The 18329-nt window shown below is 40.1% G+C and overlaps 1 long non-coding RNA gene across 2 annotated transcripts in view; it reads right to left on the bottom strand.

Annotated features, from left to right (window-relative positions):
• Window positions 1–18329, bottom strand: part of LOC111749063 (uncharacterized) — a 244458-nt gene that overhangs the window by 144043 nt on the left and 82086 nt on the right. Inside the window, exon 1 of one of the 2 annotated variants that reach the window (XR_010319516.1) lies at window positions 16526–16645. The exons of the other annotated variant lie outside the window; for it this stretch is intronic. This is a non-coding gene — a long non-coding RNA (uncharacterized LOC111749063). Of the gene's footprint in view, window positions 1–16525; window positions 16646–18329 lie in introns of those variants that run through there. 2 annotated transcript variants of the gene reach the window in all.

The following is an 18329-nucleotide window of genomic DNA, read 5'->3' as shown; positions in this document are numbered from 1 at the left end:
TAAGGTAACCACAAAGAGGTATAAGAACTCCATAACTCAAAATAAAAACCAAGAAAAACATAATGATTCAGCAAACATAAATTCGACTACTATGAAAATGAGGAACACACAATTTACAAAGAAAAACATCTCAGCACAAAAAGTAAGTGGAAAAATGAAATTGTCAACGACACATAAAAAAGGCATCAAAATGACACCACTCAGCACATACTTATCTATAATTACTCTGAATGTAAATAGACTAAATGCACCAATAAAGAGACAGAGAGTCTCAGACTGGATAAAGAAATACGATCCATCTATATGCTCCCTACAAGAGTCACACCTTAGACTTAGAGATACAAACAAACTAAAACTCAAAGGATGGAAAAAAAATATATCAAGCAAACAATAAGTAAAAAAGAGCAGGAGTAGCAATATTCATTTCTGACAAAATAGACTTTAAAGTTAAATCCACCACAAAGGATAAAGAAGGACACTACATAATGATAAAAGGGACAATGGACCAGGAAGACATAACCATATTAAATATTTATGCACCCAATGACAGGGCTGCAACATACATAAAACAAACTTTAACAGAACTGAAAAGTGAGATAGACACCTCCACAATTATAGTAGGAGACTTCAACACACCACTTTCGGAGAAAGACAGGACTTCCAGAAAGAAGCTCAAAAGAGACACAGAAGACCTAATTGCTACAATCAACCAACTTGACCTCACAGACTTATACAAAACACTCCACCTAAATGCTGCAAAGTATACTTTTTTTTCTAGCGCACACGGAACATTCCCTAGAATAGACCACATATTAGGTCATAAAACAAAGCTTTGCAGAATCCAAAACATCGAAATATTACAAAGCATCTTCTCAGACCACAAGGCCAGAAAAGTGGAAATCAATAACAGAAAAATTAGGGAAAAGAAATCAAATACTTGGAAACTGAACACTACCCTGCTGAAAAAAGACTGGGTTATAGAAGACATTAAGGAGGGAATAAAGAAATTCATAGAATGCAACGAGAATGAAAACACTTCCTATCAAAACCTCTGGGACTCAGCAAAAGCAGCACTCAGAGGTCAATTTATATTGATAAATGCACACATACAAAAAGAAGAAAGAGCCAAATTCAGAGAACTGTCCTACAACGTGAACAAATAGAAAGTGAGCAACAAAAGAATCCATCAGGCACCAGAATAAAACAAATAATAAACATTTGAGATGAACTAAATGAATTAGAGAACAGAAAGACAATTGAAAGAATTAACAAAGCCAAAAGCTGGTTCTCTGAAAAAAAATAACAAAATTGATAAACCATTGGCCAGACTGAATAAAGAAATACAGGAAAGGAAACAAATAACCTGAATAAGAAATCAGATGGGCCACATCACAACAGACCCAACTGAAATTAAAAGCATCATATCACATTATTATGAAAAATTGTACTCTAAAAAATTTGCAAACCTGGAAGAAATGGATGAATTCCTGGAAAAACACTACCTACCTAAACTAACACAATCAGAAGTACAACAACTAAATAGTCCCATAACAAAAAAAAGAGATTGAAACAGTAATCCAAAAACTTCCAACAAAAAAAAAATCCCTAGCCCGGACGGCTTCACTGCAGAGTTGTACCAAACTTTCAGAGAAGAGTTAACACCACTACAACTAAAGGTATTTCAAAGCATAGAAAATGATGGAATACTACCTAACTCATTCTATGAAATCACCATATCCCTGATACCAAAACCAGGTAGAAAAAATCACACAAAAAAGAAAATTACACACCTATATCCCTCATGAACATAGATGCAAAAATCCTCAAGTAAATTCTAGCCAATAGAATTCAACAACATATCAAAAAAATAATCCACCACGACCATATGGCATTTATATCAGGTATGCAAGGCTGGTTTAATATTAGAAAAACCATTAATGTAATCCACCATATAAATAAAAGACAAAAACCACATGATCTTATCAATTAATACAAAAAAGGCATTTGACAAAGTCCAACACCCATTCATGATAAGAACTCTCACCAAAATAGGAATTGAAGGAAAATTCCTCAACATAATAAAGGGCATCTATTTTTCCAACAGCCAACAACACTCTAAATGGAGAGAGCCTGAAAGCACTTCCCTTGAGAACGGGAACCAGACAAGGATGCCCTTTATCACAGCTCTTATTCAACATTGTGCTAGAGGTCCTAGCCAGAGTAATTAGGCTAGACAAAGAAATAAAGGTCATCCGGATTGGCAAGGAGGAAGTCAAATTATCTCTATTTGCAGATGACATGATCTTATACACAGAAAACCCTAAGGAATCCTCCAGAAAACTACTGAAACTAAAATAAGAGTTTGGCAGAGTCTCAGGTTATAACATAAACACACAAAAATCACTTGGATTCCTCTACATCAACAAAAAGAACATCGAAGAGGAAATCACCAAATCAATACCATTCACAGTAGCCCCCAAGAAGATAAAACACTTAGGAATAAATCTTACCAAAGATGTAAAAGACCTATACAAAGACAACTACAAAGTACTACTGCAAGAAACTAAAAAGGACCTACATAAGTGGAAAAACATACCTTGCTCATGGATAGAAAGACTTAACATAGCAAAAATGTCTCTTCTACCAAAAGCCATCTATACATACAATGCACTTCTGATCCAAATTCCAATGACATTTTTTAATGTGATGGAGAAACAAATCACCAACTTCATATGGAAGGGAAAGAAGCCTCGGATAAGTAAAGCATTACTGAAAAAGAAGAAGAAAGTGGGAGGCCTCACTCTACCTGATTTTAGAACATATTATACAGCCACAGTAGTCAAAACAGCCTGATACTGGTACAACAACAGGCACATAGACCAATGGAACAGAATTGAGAACCCAGATATAAATCTATCCACATATAAGCAGCTGATATTTGACAAAGGCCCAGTGTCAGTTAATTGGGGAAAAGATATTCTTTTTAACAAATGGTGCTGGCATAACTGGATATCCATTTGCAAAAAAATGAAACAGGACCCATACCTCACACCATGCACAAAAACTAACTCCAAGTGGATCAAAGACCTAAACATAAAGACTAAAACGATAAAGATCATGGAAGAAAAAATAGGGACAACGTTAGGAGCCCTAATACAAGGCATAAACAGAATACAAAACATTACCAAAAATGACGAAGAGAAACCAGATAACTGGGAGCTCCTAAAAATCAAACACCTACACTGTGCTCATCTAAAGACTTCACCAAAAGAGTAAAAAGACCACCTACAGATTGGGAAAGAATTTTCAGCTATGACATGTCTGACCAGCGCCTGATCTCTAAAATCTGTATGATTCTGTTAATACTCAACCGCAAAAAGACAAACAACCCAATCAAAAAGTGGGCAAAGGATATGAACACGCAGTTCACTAAAGAACATATTCAGGCAGCTAACAGATACTTGAGAAAATGCTCTTGATCATTAGCCATTAGAGAAATGCAAATTCAAACTACGATGAGATTCCATCTCACTCTAACAAGACTGGCATTAATCCAAAAAAACAAAATAATAAATGTTGGAGAGCCTGCGGAGAGATTGGAACTCTTATACACTGCTGGTGGGAATGTAAAATGGTACAGCCATTTTGGAAATCTATCTGGCATTATCTTAAACAGTTAGAAATAGAACTACCATACAACCCAGAAATCCCACTCCTCGGAATATACCCTAGAGATACAAGAGCCTTCACACAAACAGATATATGCACACCCATGTTTATTGCAGCTCTGTTTACAATAGCAAAAGCTGGAAGCAACCAAGGTGTCCATCAAAGGATGAATGGTTAAATAAATTGTGGTATATTCACACGATGGAATAGTATGCATTGATAAAGAACAGTGACGAATCTGTGAAACATTTCATAACCTGGAGCAATCTGGAATGCATTATGCTGAGTGAAATTAGTCAGAGGCAAAAGGACAGATATTGCATGAGACCACTATTATAAGATCTCAAGAAATAGTATAAACTGAGAAGAACACATACTTTTGTGGTTATGAGGCGGGGAGGGAGGGAAGGTGGGAGAGGGTTATTTACTGATTAGTTAGTAGATAAGAACTACTTTAGGTGAAGGGAATGACAATACTCAATACACAGAAGGTCAGCTCAACTGGACTGGACCAAAAGCAAAGAAGTTTCCGGGATAAAATGAATGCTTCAAAGGTCAGCGGAGCAAGGGCTGGGGTTTGTGGACTATGGCTTAAGGGGACTTCTAAGTCCATTGGCAAAATAATTCTATTATAAAAACGTTCTGCATCCCACTTTCAAGTGCGGCATCTGGCGTCTTAAATGCTAACAAGCGGCCATCTAAGATGCATCAATTGGTCTCAACCCACCTGGATCAAAGAAGAATGAACAACACCAAGGTCACACGAAAACTATGAGCCCAAGAGACAGAAAGAGCCACATGAACCAGAGACTTACATCATCCTGAGACCAGAAGAACTAGATGGTGCCTGGCCACAACCGATGACTGCCCTGACAAGGAGCACAACAGAGAACCCCTGAGGGAGCAGGAGATTGGTGGGATGCAGACCCCAAATTCTCATAAAAAGACCAGACTTAATGGTCTGACTGAGACTAGAGGAATCCCAGCGGTCATGGTCCCCAAACCTTCTGTTGGTCCAAGACAGGAACCATTCCCGAAGACAACTCACCAGACATGGAAGGGACTGGACAAAGGGTTGGAGAGAGATGCTGATGAGGAGTGAGCTACTTGTATCAGGTGGACACTTGAGACTGTGTTGGCATCTCCTGTCTGGAGGGGAGATAGGAGGGTAGAGAGGGTTAGAAACTGGTAAAATTGTCACGAAAGGAGAGACTGGAAGGAGGGAGCAGGTGACTCATTAGGGGGAGAGTAAGTGGGAGTATGGAGTAAGGTGTATGTATATAAGCTTATATGTGACAGGCTGACTTGATTTGTAAACATTCACTTAAAGCTCAATAAAAATTATTTTAAAAAATCAAATAAAACTATATTGCATAAAAAAAAAGAAATAAAGAATCATTTTCCTGGTCCTGACTTTAATTGATTATAAACGAATTCCCAACTAGCCAGCAATTTTAGGGTGTGTTTTGTATGAGCATCAGATAGAATTTGACAGTCACAGGGTTTGGAGAATGGCAAGAATTTAAGAAGTTACTCCCCCCGCCCCATTATATTTAAGACAAGGAAACAAATTCAGAGAAGTCACTGATGCCTCCAAAACCTCTCAGTAACTTAGCAGTGTGGTCGGATTAGAATGCAATCACTTGACTTTTTTCTGTCATTAAATAAGCTCAATAATAACCTCCTAAAGAAAAGGTATTGTTATTCTTCACTAAAGCTAGAACACATATGATTCTGGCCCATACCCAAAAAGGCCCCAGAAGGTGAAATTCACCAAGAAAGGCCACCAGGGTCCTAATTAGAGGCAAGCTGTCACAGGGTACACATCAAGGGATTTTTCAGGGGAATGATCTTCAAAACACAGTGAGCCCTAAGAAAGTTACGTCCTATGTATCCAAAATGTCACTTAAACACAAATTTCCTTCTTTTCTGGCAAAAATGAGATTTTGTTTCCAATGTATACAAATTCTGAGTCATTCCTATTTGGGGACAATCAGAAAAAGAGAGAACATGGGGTAGCAAATAGTAAAGGGAAAAAATGAATTCGCTGAAGAGGAACACTGGTTTCTGCGGCGGACCCTGAAGGCAAAAGAATCTAACGTTTGGTTTTTTTTTTTTTTCCAATTCCTGGCATGTACATTATTTTGCACCTCTGAGATGATGGTGGGTCCTGGGCACTTATAGAAGAACATGAGATGTAGGATGACTGACGTGAAAGACAGGAGTCAAAAACTCCCAAGTCATAAATCAGAAAGGCACAGAATATCTGGAAACCAAATCAGACTGGAAAAGAAGGGAGCCGCTTAGCACGCATGTCATCTCCAACAAAGAAAAGTGAATCTAAAAGTGTCTTCGTGAAATTAGGAAGGAGTACTTATTGAACACGGTACGGTAAATGGAAATCAATACTTGCATATCCATTTTTTTTTTTTAGTTGTTAAGTGTATTTGCATTTTTCATTGTGCTTTAAGTGAAAGTTTACAAATCCAGTCACTCACAAAAACTTCTATACACCTTGCTACATACTCCCAATTACTCTCCCCCCAACTGAGACAGTCCTTTCTCTCCCTCCATTCTCTCTTTTCATGTCCATTCCGCCATCTTCTAACCCTCTCTATCCTCTTATCTCCCCTCCAGGCAGGAGATGCCAACATAGTCTCAAGTGTCCACCTGATCCAAGAAGCTCCTTCCTCACCAGCATCCCTCTGCATCCCATTGTCCAGTCCAAACCATGTTGGAAGAGTTAGCTTTGGGAATGATTCCTGTTCTGGGCCAACAGAAGGTCTGGGGGCCATGACCACCAGGGTCCTTCTAGCCTCAGTCAGACCATTAAGTCTAGTCTCTTTATGAGGATTTAGGGTCTGCATCCCACTGCTCTCCTGCTCCCTCAGTGGTTTCCTGTTGTATTCCCTGTCAGGGCAGTCATCGCCTGTAGCCAGGCACCATCTAGTTCTTCTGGTCTCAGGCTCACGTAGTCTCTGGTTTCTGTGGCTCTTTCTGCCTCTTCGGCTCATAATTACCTTGTGTCCTTGCTGTTCTTCATTCTCTTTGGTCCAGGTGGCTTGAGGACAATTGATGCATCTTAGATAGCCGCTTGCTAGCATTTAAGACCCCAGACGCCACTATCCAAAGTGGGAAGCAGAAAGATTTCTTAATAGATTTTATGCCAATTGACTTAGATGTCCCCTGAAACCATGGTCCCCAGACCCCCACCCCTGCTACGCTGGCCTTCGAATCATGCAGTTTATTCAGGAAACTTGTTTGCTTTTTGTTTAGCCCAGTTCTGCTGACCTCTCCTGTATTGTGCGTTGACTTTCCCTTCACTTTAAAGTCGTTCTTATCTACTATCTAATTAGTGAGTACCTCTCTCCCACCCCTCCTGCCTCCCCACTCTCATAACCATCAAAGAATATTTTCTTCTCTGTTTAAACTATTTCTTGAGTTCTTATAATAGTGGTCTTATACAATATTTGTCCTTTTCCAGCTGAGTCATTTCACTCAGCGTAATGCCTTCCAGCATAATGCCTCCATGTTATGAAATGTTTCCATTGTGTGACTATACCAACTTGGTTGCTTCCATCTTTTTGCTATGGTAAACAGCGCTGCAGTATACATGTGTGTGCATAGATCTGTTCATGTAAAGAATCTTATTTCTCTAGGATATATTCCAAGGAGTGGGATTGCTAGATCCAATGGTAGCTCTATTTCTAGCTTTTTAAGGAACTACCAAATAGACTTCTAAAATGGTTGTACCATTTTACAATCCCACCAGCAGTGTAGAAGTGTTTCAGTCTCTCCACAACCTCTCCAGCATGTATTATTTTGTGTTTTTTGGATTAATGCCACCCTTGTTGCAGTGAGATGGAATCTCATTGTAGTTTTGATTTCAATTTCTCTAATGACTAATGATCATGAGCATTTCCTCATGTATCTGTTAGCTTCCTGAATGTCTTCTTTCATGAAGTGTCTGTTCATATCTTTTGCCCATTTATTAATTGGGTTACTTGTCTTTTTGTAGAATTTTTGTAGTATCATGTAGATTTTAGAGATCAGGCAATAATTAGAAATGTCATAGCTAAAAACATTTTCCCTGTCTGTAGGTAATCTTTTCACTCTTTTGGTGAAGTCTTTGGACGAGTATAGGCGTTTGATTTTCAGGAACTCCCAGTGATCTAGTTTTTCTTCTGCATTCTAATATTTTGTACATGGTTTATGCCATATATTAGGGCTACTAGTGTTGTCCCTATTTTTCTTCCATGATTTTCAGCATTTTAAATTTTATATTTAGGTCTTTGATCTATTTTGAGTTCATTTTTGTGCATGGTGTGAGGTATGGGTCTTCTTTCCTTTTTTTTTGGAGATAAATATCCAGTCATACCAGTACCATTTGTTAAAAAGACTATCTTTGCCCCAATTAACTGACTTTGGGCCTTAGTCAAATATCTACTGCTCATCTGTAGATGGAATTATGTCTGGATTCTCAATTCTGTTCCATTGGTCTATGTATCTGTTGTTGTACCAGTACCAGGCTGTTTTGACTACTGTGGTGGTATAACAGGTTCTAAAATCAGGTAGAGTGAGGCCTCCCACTATGTTCTTCTTTTTCAGTGATGCTTTACATATCCGAGGTCTCTTTCCCTTCCATGTGAAGTTGGTGATTTGTTTCTCCATCTCATTAGAAAATGTCTTTGGAGTTTGGGTTGGACTTGCATTAAATCTACAGATCGCTTTTGATAGAAAAGACATTTTTACAATGTTAAGTCTTTCTATCCATGAGGAAGGTATGTTTTTCCACTTATGTAGGTCTCTTTTGGTTTCTTGCAGAAGTGTTTTGTAGTTTTCTTTGTATAAGTCTTTTACATCTCTGCTAAGATTTATTCCTAAGTATTTTCTCTTCTTGGGGGCTAGCATAAATGGTATTGCTTTGGTGATTTCCTCCTCAAGGTTCTTTTTGTTGATGTAAAGGAATCCAACTGATTTTTGTATGTTTATCTTCTCTCCTGATACTCTCCTGAACTCTTCTATTAGTTTCAGTAGTTTTCTGGAGGATTCGTTAGCCTTTTCTGTGTATAAGATCATGTCATCTGCAAATAGAGAAACTTTGGCTTCTTCTTTGCCAATCTGGATGCCCTTTATTTCTTTATCTAGCCTAATTGCTCTGGTTAGGACATCCAGCACAATGTTGAATAACAGTGGTCATAAATGGCATCCTTGTCTGGTTCCCAATCTCAATGGGAATGCTTTCAGGCTCTCTCCATTTACAGTGATGTTGGCTGTTGGCTTTGTATAAATACCCTTTATTATGTTGAGGAATTTTCCTTCTATTCCTATTTTGCTGAGAGTTTTTATCATGAGTGGGTGTTGAACTTTCTCAAATGCCTTTTCTGCATCAACTGATAAAATCATGTGATTCTTGTCTTTTATTTATATCATGGATTCCATTAATTGTTTTTCTAATGTTGAACCATCCCTGGATACCTGGTATGAATCCCACTTGGTCATGGTGAATTATTTTTTTGATATGTTGTTGAATTCTATTGGCTTGAATTTTGTTGAGGATGTTTGCATCTAAGCTCATTAGGGATATAGGTCTGGAGTTTTCTTTTTTTGTCGTGTCTTTTCCCGGTTTTGGTATCATTTTTTTCCTGGTTTTGGTATCAGGAATACACTGGCTTTATAGAACGAGTTTGGCAGTATTCCATTGTTTTCTATGCTCTGAAATACCTTTAGTAGTAGTGGTGTTAACTCTTCTCTGAAAGTTTGGTAGAACTCAATCTCTTCTTTCGTTCTGAGTCTATTTAGTTGTTCGACCTCTGTGTTAGTTTAGGTAGGTAATGTGTTTCTAGACTTCATCCATTTTTTCTAGGTTTTCAAATTTCTTAGAGTACAATTTTTCACAGTAACCTGATATGATTCTTTTAATTTCAGGTGGATCTGTTGTGATATGGTCCATCTCATTTCTTATTTGGGTTAATTGCTTCCTCTTCTATTTTTCTGTTGTGAGTTTGGCCAATGGTTTTTCAATTTCGTTGATTTTTTCAAAGAACCAGCTTTTGGTCTTGTTAATTCTTTCAATTGTTTTTCTATTTTCTATTTCGAATCTGCTCTAATTTTTATTATTTGTTTTCTTCCACTGCCGGAGGATTTTTTATTGGTTTGTTTGTTCTTTTTTGTTCAAGTTTTAGGGATAATTCTTTGATTTTGGCCCTTTCTTCTTTTTCTTTGTCTGCATTTATTGATATAAGTTGACCTCTGAGCACTGTTTTCGTTGTGTCCCAAAGTTTCTGATAGGAAGTGTTCTCACTCTCATTGGGCTCTATGCATTTCTTTATTCCATCCTTAATGTTTTCTATAATCCAGTCTTTTTTGAGGAGGGTATTGTTCAATTTCCAAGTGTTTGATTTCCTTTCCCTGCTTTTTCTGTTATTGATTTCTACTTTTATGGCCTTATGGTCAAAGAAGGTGCTTTGTAATATTTCAATGTTTTGAATTCTGCTAAGGCTTGCTATATGACCTAACACGTGGTCTATCCTAGAGAATAATCCATGCGCACTAGAAAAGAAAGTACACTTGGCTGCTGTTGGGTGGAATGTTCCGTATATGCCTATGACATCAAGTTTGTTTATTGTGGCATTTAGATCTTCCGTGTCTTTACTGAGCTTTTTTCTGGATGTCCTGTCCTTCACTGAAAGTGGTGTGTTGAGATCTCCTACTATTATTGTGGAGCTGTCTATCTCACTTTTCAATGCTGGTAGCGTTTATGTATCTTGCACCCCAATCACTGGGTGCACAAATAGTTAGTATGGTTCTATCCTCTTGGTATATTGTCCCATTTATCGTTACATAGTAGCCTTCCTTATCCTTTATGATGGATTTAACTTTAAATTCTACTTTGTCAGAAGTTAATACCGACACTCCTGCTGCTTTTTAATTGTTGTTCCCACAATATGCTTTTTTTCCATCCTTTGAGTTTTTGTTTCTGTCTCTAAGCCTAAAGTATGACTCTTATAGGCAGCGGATACACAGATCGTGTTTTCTAATCCATTCTGCCACTCTCTGTCTCTTTATACGTGCATTTAGGCCATTTACATTCAGCGTAATTATGAATAGGTATGAATTTAGTGCTATCATTTTGATGTCTTTTTTTCAGTGTTGTTGTCAGTTTCTTTTTCCCACTTAATTTTATGTCCTGAGTATCTTTATATATTGTCCTTTGCTCCTATTTGTTGTTGTTGATTTGTTTCTGAGGAGTCTCTATTTTTTTCCTTGTATTTTCTTTTCATGTGTAGGATAGTTTGTCTCCTTTGTGGTTACCTTATTACTTACCCCTATTTTTATAAACTTAAACCTAACTTTTATTTGTTCGTATCACCTTGTCTTTTCTCCATATGAAAGATCAATGACTACACTTCCTAAAAAAAAAAGTCCCTCTTTATTGTTTTAATGTTGTCTTCTATTACATAATGACATCACTGTTTCCCTGTTTTGAGCGTTTTTTTATCTTGGTTTATTTTTGTGATTTCCCTATCTCGGTTGACTTCTGATTGCTATACCCAGTATTCTAGTATTGGGTTGATACCTGATATTATTGATTTTCTAACCAAAAGACTCCCTTCAGTATTTCCTGTAGTTTTGGTTTGGTTTTTACAAATTCCCTGAACTTCTGTTTATCTGGAAATGTCCTAATTTCACCTTTATATTTGAGACAGTTTTGCTGGATATGTGATTCTTGGCCGGCAATTTTTTTTCCTTCAATTTTTTAGATAAGTCATCCTACTGCTTTCTTACCTGCATAGTTTCGGACAAGTAGTCTGAGCTTATTCTTATTGACTCTCCTTTGCAGGTGACTTCCTTTATCCCTACTTGCTCTTAAAATTCTCTCTTTATCTTTGGTTTTGGCAAGTTTGGTTATGTGTTCATGACTTTCTTTTAAAATCTACCTTACGTGGAGTTCGATGAGCATCTTGGAGCCTTCCACTTGCTCAATTCTGCTCCTCTGACGTTCTACTGAGTTGTCTAATTCTGTAATTTTATTGTTAATCTTCTGAATTTCTGATTGCTGTCTGTCTATGGATTTTCCCAGCTTATTAAATTTTTCATTACGTTCCTGAATAATCTTTTCAATTCTTCAACTGCTTTATCTGTGTCTCCTTGGCTTGTTCTGCACATTGCCTCATTTCCTTCTTAATGTCTTAAAGGGTTCTGTTTATTAATCTTTTGTATTCTGCCTCTGGTAATTGCAGGAAGGCACTTCCATCTAGACAATCCCTTGATTCTTTGTTTTCAGAGCTTGTTCAGGTGATCATGGTCTGTTTGTTTATGTGACTTGATATGGACTGTTGTCTCTGAGCCATCTATAAGTTATTGTATTAGTTTTTTTTTTTTTTTTATGTTTGTTTACTGTGTTGTAGCTTCTTGCTTTGTTTTGTTTTGATATGCCCAAATGGGTTGCCCAAGTAAGCAAGCTTGATTATTTTCACATTTGGAGCTCTGGCATCCTGTCTCCAGATGGCCAGAGCTGTTATCAGCTATATCGGTTCAGGGGTCCATTCACTTTTCTTGTATGAATTCACCTCAGGTGTCCAGGAAGCTAATCATCAAGTCTGTGGTGCAGGCTCTACCTTACAGTCTTAGAGGGGCAAGTATCTGCTTGCAGCAGGGTGTCATGCTGTGAACATGGCAGGGGGCTGAGAATCGCCCCCCAAATTTCTGAGGAAAGCATGTCCCTGTTCCCTACAGTGTACAGGTGGGTGGGTTCTGCAGATGGACCATGGGCACCCAATGTTTTTGGTTGTAAAGCCTGAGAGGTACCCATACTATACCCGGGTCAGGGTCAAAGCTGATGTCCTCAGTATACAGTGTAACCTTTCCATCACTGGCAACAACACCCATCTCCCTCAAACATCATGCTTACAAAGTTCATTTCTAAGAACAGACACCTAGTTATTTCAAAAGTGAGAATGGATGAATGAACCCTGGCTCGTAAGATCAATAAAACCGGTGTTCACGTTTTGGATTGTGAATACAATCTCAAAAAGACAGAATTTAAGAAAATCCATAGTTACTAAGAAGATTCAAGTTTTAGAAGAGACTGATTTGAGAATAACTTTGACCTGACTTTTGTGCCAACACTAAAGTGTACTGGATAATTAACCAACATTATTTTTACTAATAATCTCATCCCTACCTTCAAGGTATGTAATTACTGGATATTGATCAGGTTTAAAAGTCACATGTATACTTCCAAAATCTCACCCATGTGTGTAGACCAGCTTTACAAGCAAAGAATAAGAAGTATGAAGTTATTGGGAATTTTAATTGAATCATGATTTCAACTTCACATTCAATTAACCAATTTATGTAAAGTGCTTTCAAACCCTGTATTATGATGCTTAATTGTTACGTTACATTCTGCCTTCTCATCCACTACACACACACACACACACACACAAACAGAACCAGCAAAGTAACCACAACCATCCCTCAGTCTCTACAACACCCATTATTCCAAACTTATAGGAACAGTTTGGCTTTCACAACTATTTTCTTTGAGCTTCTCTTTCACTGAGATCTCACAAAGCCTCTCAAGATCTTCTAGACTAGAGGCTACATGCTACTGGTTTGCCAGCTCCATTGTTTCACCTCCTCCAGGAAATCCCAGAGACAGCAGTGCCACCTGCTGGTAGGGAGGGCACAATCTGCTTTCTGGAAGCCTATGGGTGACAGGAATGGCAGCCTAGATTTCTGTCTTTGTGAGCCTTTCTTTCCTAGAGCACATTATAAGCATAAGCTACCACCTGAGATGTGTAACCTCCACAGGAGCCTCCATTGTGACCAGCAGGTCGTCTGGAAGCCACGTAAAGCAAAGCCAGGTTAGCCAACAATGAGGCACTTCTGCCTGGAAATGCCTCCTTAATGTTCCAAATGCAAGAGCCTCACTGAATTCAACATTTCCTGGCTCTCCTTTTCCCCCACTGCTTCAGTATCAGATAATAGCACTCCCGTCCCCCACCTTTGGCTATGCTATCTAGCTCTATCTCACATCCTAAGGAAGGTACTCAGACCCCTCTCAATGTGAAGGCTCTTACATGTACACAATGTGACACAGATCCTTCTCAAAGGACACTACTGCTTAGGCACGCAGGTTGGACTCTAATCTCTTTCATTCGCTCTCCATCCTCCCCACGCCTAACCCGAGGGACAGAAAGGAAATGATTTTGTTGTTGTTTTGAAAGTAACACAAGTGAGCTTTCATTGATTCAGAGAGTAAACCCTTGTGCTATAGGTCACTGATACATGTCACGTCCCTCAAGATGCACTCAGCCTGCCGATCTTCCTGGTTTCCCTTCCTCAACCTGATCAGCGTTTTTCAACCTTTTCACAGCCCCTTCCACAGGCTGAATGTAAGAACTGCACGCCCTTTGTGTAGTTTTCAGCGGCAGTCCCCAGTTACGTCCAAATAACGTGCAAACCAACCCCCGTAAAGCCTATTTATATTAAAAATTTGAGGTATATACTATGGTTCATAAAAATAAATTGGCACTACCTTGGGAAGCGCATTCAAACACTGTTATTATTACCGTATTATCATGTTGAAGATATCTTAGTATCTGGAAATGATTCGTTAATGTTTATGTATAGAAAAGGTACACTACATGCTAAGACAAGCATTTGATAACTGACATCAGATAAATACCGTACCTAACTGTTCAGATTTATGTACAAATTCAACTTAAAGACAGATTTAGGAATAGAGCTCGTTCGTAATCCGGAGACTGCCTGCATGACAAAAATGACATTTTTTCTTTAGTCCTAAAAGCACATTCTTTTCCAGGTTATACTACCTCCCTCAAGCTTCAGAATTCCTTCCCCCACCATCACCAACTTAAAAACTTTAGACAAAATTTTAAGTAATTCCCAGTAATTTGCTTTGTGTTCCAAACTATTACCTGTCCACCTATATTTCACTTTACTAGAGACAGCTGTTACTTTCCCAGAGAGCTTGAGCTTCACAGCAACTTCTCGTTTTACTTTCATTCACCTCAGAGTTCTCATCTCCGTAACAATAACTACTCCATTTTTTTTTAACTTGCCAAGCTAATTGATTTCCTATCAAGTGTAGACATTTTGCCAGTATGCAGGGGCAGATAACCAGTAAGCAAAGTACTTACAGAGTTACAGTAAGCAAGGTGTGCAGTAGGCTTAATTGCTTTTACTTACTAATAGGTAGGGCACAATTTCACAGGCATTTCAACACATCAAAGATGTGGTGAAAAACAGGTAAAATTGTGACTACAGATTACGAAGTAGGCACAAGTAAACCCGTGAGTACCCTGCTTATTGGATAATCCATCTCTGGAGTATGTCTTAGATGTGTGAAAATCACACTGTTTCCTAAAGAAACAAATTTGTAGGGAGAACAGTAATAAAAGGGCTTTGAAAAGGTATCAGGATGTCTCCAAGGAATCAGGTAGATAGATCTTTCTCAATCTCATGCCAGAATAAGTTCTAAGTGGATTACATTGAAACTCCAGAATACAGTAAAATTTGCACACTAGTTAACCACTGGAAAACTGAAGGGATTTTTTGTTTCACTACAAGGATGGGAAACCCTGGTGGCATAGTGGTTAAGTGCTACAGCTGCTAACCAAAGGGTCGGCAGTTCGAATCCGCCAGGCAGTCCTTGGAAACTCTATGAAGGCAGTTCTACCCAGTCCTACAGGGTTGCTATGAGTCGGAATCGACTTGGCGGCACTGGGTTTGGTTTTGGTTTTCCATAAGGATGTACAGCATGCCCTTGCTATTGCAGGTCTGGGGAAATGAAGGAGAGAGGTAGGGGATACCTTGCAGTTTTAATCTACTCTTAAACTCCTGCACACATCTCCCCTTTTCAAACAATGGTTTACAAGAGATATTCCCTTCCCACACATCCCTCTTTTACCAGCCAAATGGTCTTCTTCAAACACACACTTTTCAAAGAACTGAGGAAGTCTAAAGAGGCTTAATTTAGACCCTGCCTTCCTCTCCCTATAGGGTCGCTATGAGTACGAATGACTCCAGAGCAGTGGGTTTCGTTTCTTGTTTGGTTTTTCCTCTCCCTACAGCCTATTTACATGCAGAAAATAACACCTGGAACAGCCCCAGAAAAACCTCAATTTACAGCGATCCCCAGCCCGCACCCACCACCCCAAAAAATCTGTCTTCTTGAACAAGAATCTCAGTGTGCTCATCTGGTCTGCAGTTCACTGCAGGCATTTCCTTCCTCACAATTTACCAGTCATCAGTGAAGCGTCTCATTTAGACCTGCTCCGCCAGCGCCCAACTGCTTAGAATATTTTTTGCCCTTTAACGAATCTCTGGGTTCCTTCAGCCCACTCAGAGCGCCCAACTGCGGTGAACCTGGGCCCTTCAGCCCACTCAGAGGGCCCAAGTGCGGTGAACCTGGGCCCAGGGCTCGCCTGCAGGTCCAGCGGGCAGAGAAGCTTCTCCGGGCGGCACTCGGGCTCCATCCCCAATCACGCCGCCCAGTAAACCCGTGTGTACCTCGCTGATTGGATAATAAATCTCTGGAGTATGTCTTTAAAAAACATGTCTTAAAAAAAAGATATTTAAAGATATTTAAAGATTTTTTTTTAATGTCTTTAAAAAACATGTCTTAGCTGTGTGAAAATCACAGTTTCCTAAAGAAACACCCCGCAGGAACCAGGGCAGAGGGTCTGCGTCCACCTCAGAAGCGGGGCCCCCTGGGGGTGGTTAACCCCAGACTACCCCCGCCCGCCACACACCGCCCTGCCATCCCGCTCACCCGTACCCTGCGAAGGTGCGACAGGACCGGCAGCCCCCCAGAGTCGCTCACCTAGGACAAGCGCTCAGGCTTCCTCCCAGGGCGCGAGAGAAAGCCCGGCGATCACGCACGCACACTAGCGCTCTGGCGCCTTCACCCCACTGGTCCATGCGCCACACTCTCCAACCAGACCCTGGCCCGCCCCGGTCCTGTCCGTCAGCGTCCGCGAGAGCCAATCAGCTCGCATAGGAGGCCCAGCGCCAGTCACGTGGCCACACCAGCCAACCACTAAATGGCCCTCGGCTGCGCAGGCTCCGAAGTCCCTGGTCGTTTGGTTACTACAGCGCAGAGTGGGTGGGAGGCGTGCACAAAAGCCTGAGCCTGCATGTTGGGGGACTGAGAAGCACTCGACTGATCATTTGCTACATCTGTTAGTTTCTAAAATCCTAATATGAATAGTCATCACCTGGGTATCTTGTTAAAATGCAGATTCTGATCCAGTAAGTATGGGGTACAGACCTGAAATTTCACCTTTCTAACTAGCTCCCAGGTGGTTGTGATGATGCTCCTGGTCCGAGGACCACCCTTCAGGAGCAAGATTTTAAGGAAATTGTCAGAAAGCGTCCGTTTTGCACCTTCCCCTGTTATTTGGAAGTTTTGAGACTTCTTCCTCCAGTGATGCAGAGCATTCCAGTGACTGACTAAGCACGGGGTGTCCTGGTGACGCTCATAGTTTGGGCACCTGCTGAGGGAAAAAACACGCTAAGGAAACCCACTGCTGTGGTGTTGATTTGGACTCATACGACCCTACAGGACAGAGTAGAACTGTCCCATAGGGTTTCCAAGGCAGTAAATCTTTAGGAAAGCAGACTGCTTTGTCCCAGGAGCAGCTGGTGGATTGGAACCCCTGACCTTTCCTTGCTGTGTTTAATTTCCACACCACCCACCTTGGGCTAAGGGACAACAACCTATGCTGACTTGGGGTTGGAGTGTGGAAAGTAGAAATGGACACTGTATGATCCTTAGAAATAATAGGACTGTTTTTTCTAAAATAGTGGGCATGTGTTTCTGAGTGGTAGCTCTACCAGACTCTGGCATACGGTCTCCCCTACTTTATGGAATTTACAGTCTGTCATAGAACTCCAAGGGCAAGTTCAGGACGGGACCCTGGAATATAGGAAAAACATACAGGAACCTAATGGTTGCAGCATAAGCTAGAGTGGTTGTAAACCTGCCTTGTTGTTGTTGGTGTTAGGTGCCATCGAGTCGGTTCCGACTCATAGCGACCCTATGCACAACAGAGCGAAACACTGCCTGGCCCTGTGCCATCCTTACAATCGTTGTTATCCTTGAGCTCATTGTTGCAGCCACTGTGCCAATCCACCTCGTTGAGGGTCTTCCTCTTTTCCGCTGACCCTGTACTCTGCCAAGCATGATGTCCTTTTCCAGGGACACATCCCTCCTGACAACATGTCCAAAGTACAAAAGACGCAATCTCGCCATCCTTGCCTCTAAGGACCATTCTGGCCGCACTTCTTCCAAGACAGATTTGTTCGTTCTTTTGGCACCCCATGGTATATTCGATATTCTTTGCCAGCACCACAATTCAAAGGTGTCAACTCTTCTTCAGTCTTCCTTATTGATTGTCCAGCTTTCACACACATATGATGTGATTGAAAATACAACAGCTTGGGTCAGGCGCATCTTAGTCTTCAGGGTGACATCTTTGCTCTTCAACACTTTGAAGACGTCCTTTGCAGCAGATTTGCCCAATGCAATGTGTCTTTTGATTTCTTGACTGCTGCTTCCATGGCTGTTCATTGTGGATCCAAGTAAAATGAAATCCTTGACAACTTCAATCTTTTCTCCGTTTATC

This window comes from Loxodonta africana, chromosome 27, assembly GCF_030014295.1.
Source record: "Loxodonta africana isolate mLoxAfr1 chromosome 27, mLoxAfr1.hap2, whole genome shotgun sequence".
In the NCBI taxonomy this organism is placed as follows: domain Eukaryota; kingdom Metazoa; phylum Chordata; class Mammalia; order Proboscidea; family Elephantidae; genus Loxodonta; species Loxodonta africana.
Note: the sequence above shows the minus strand (reverse complement) of the source record. Positions and strands in the feature narration are given on the sequence as shown.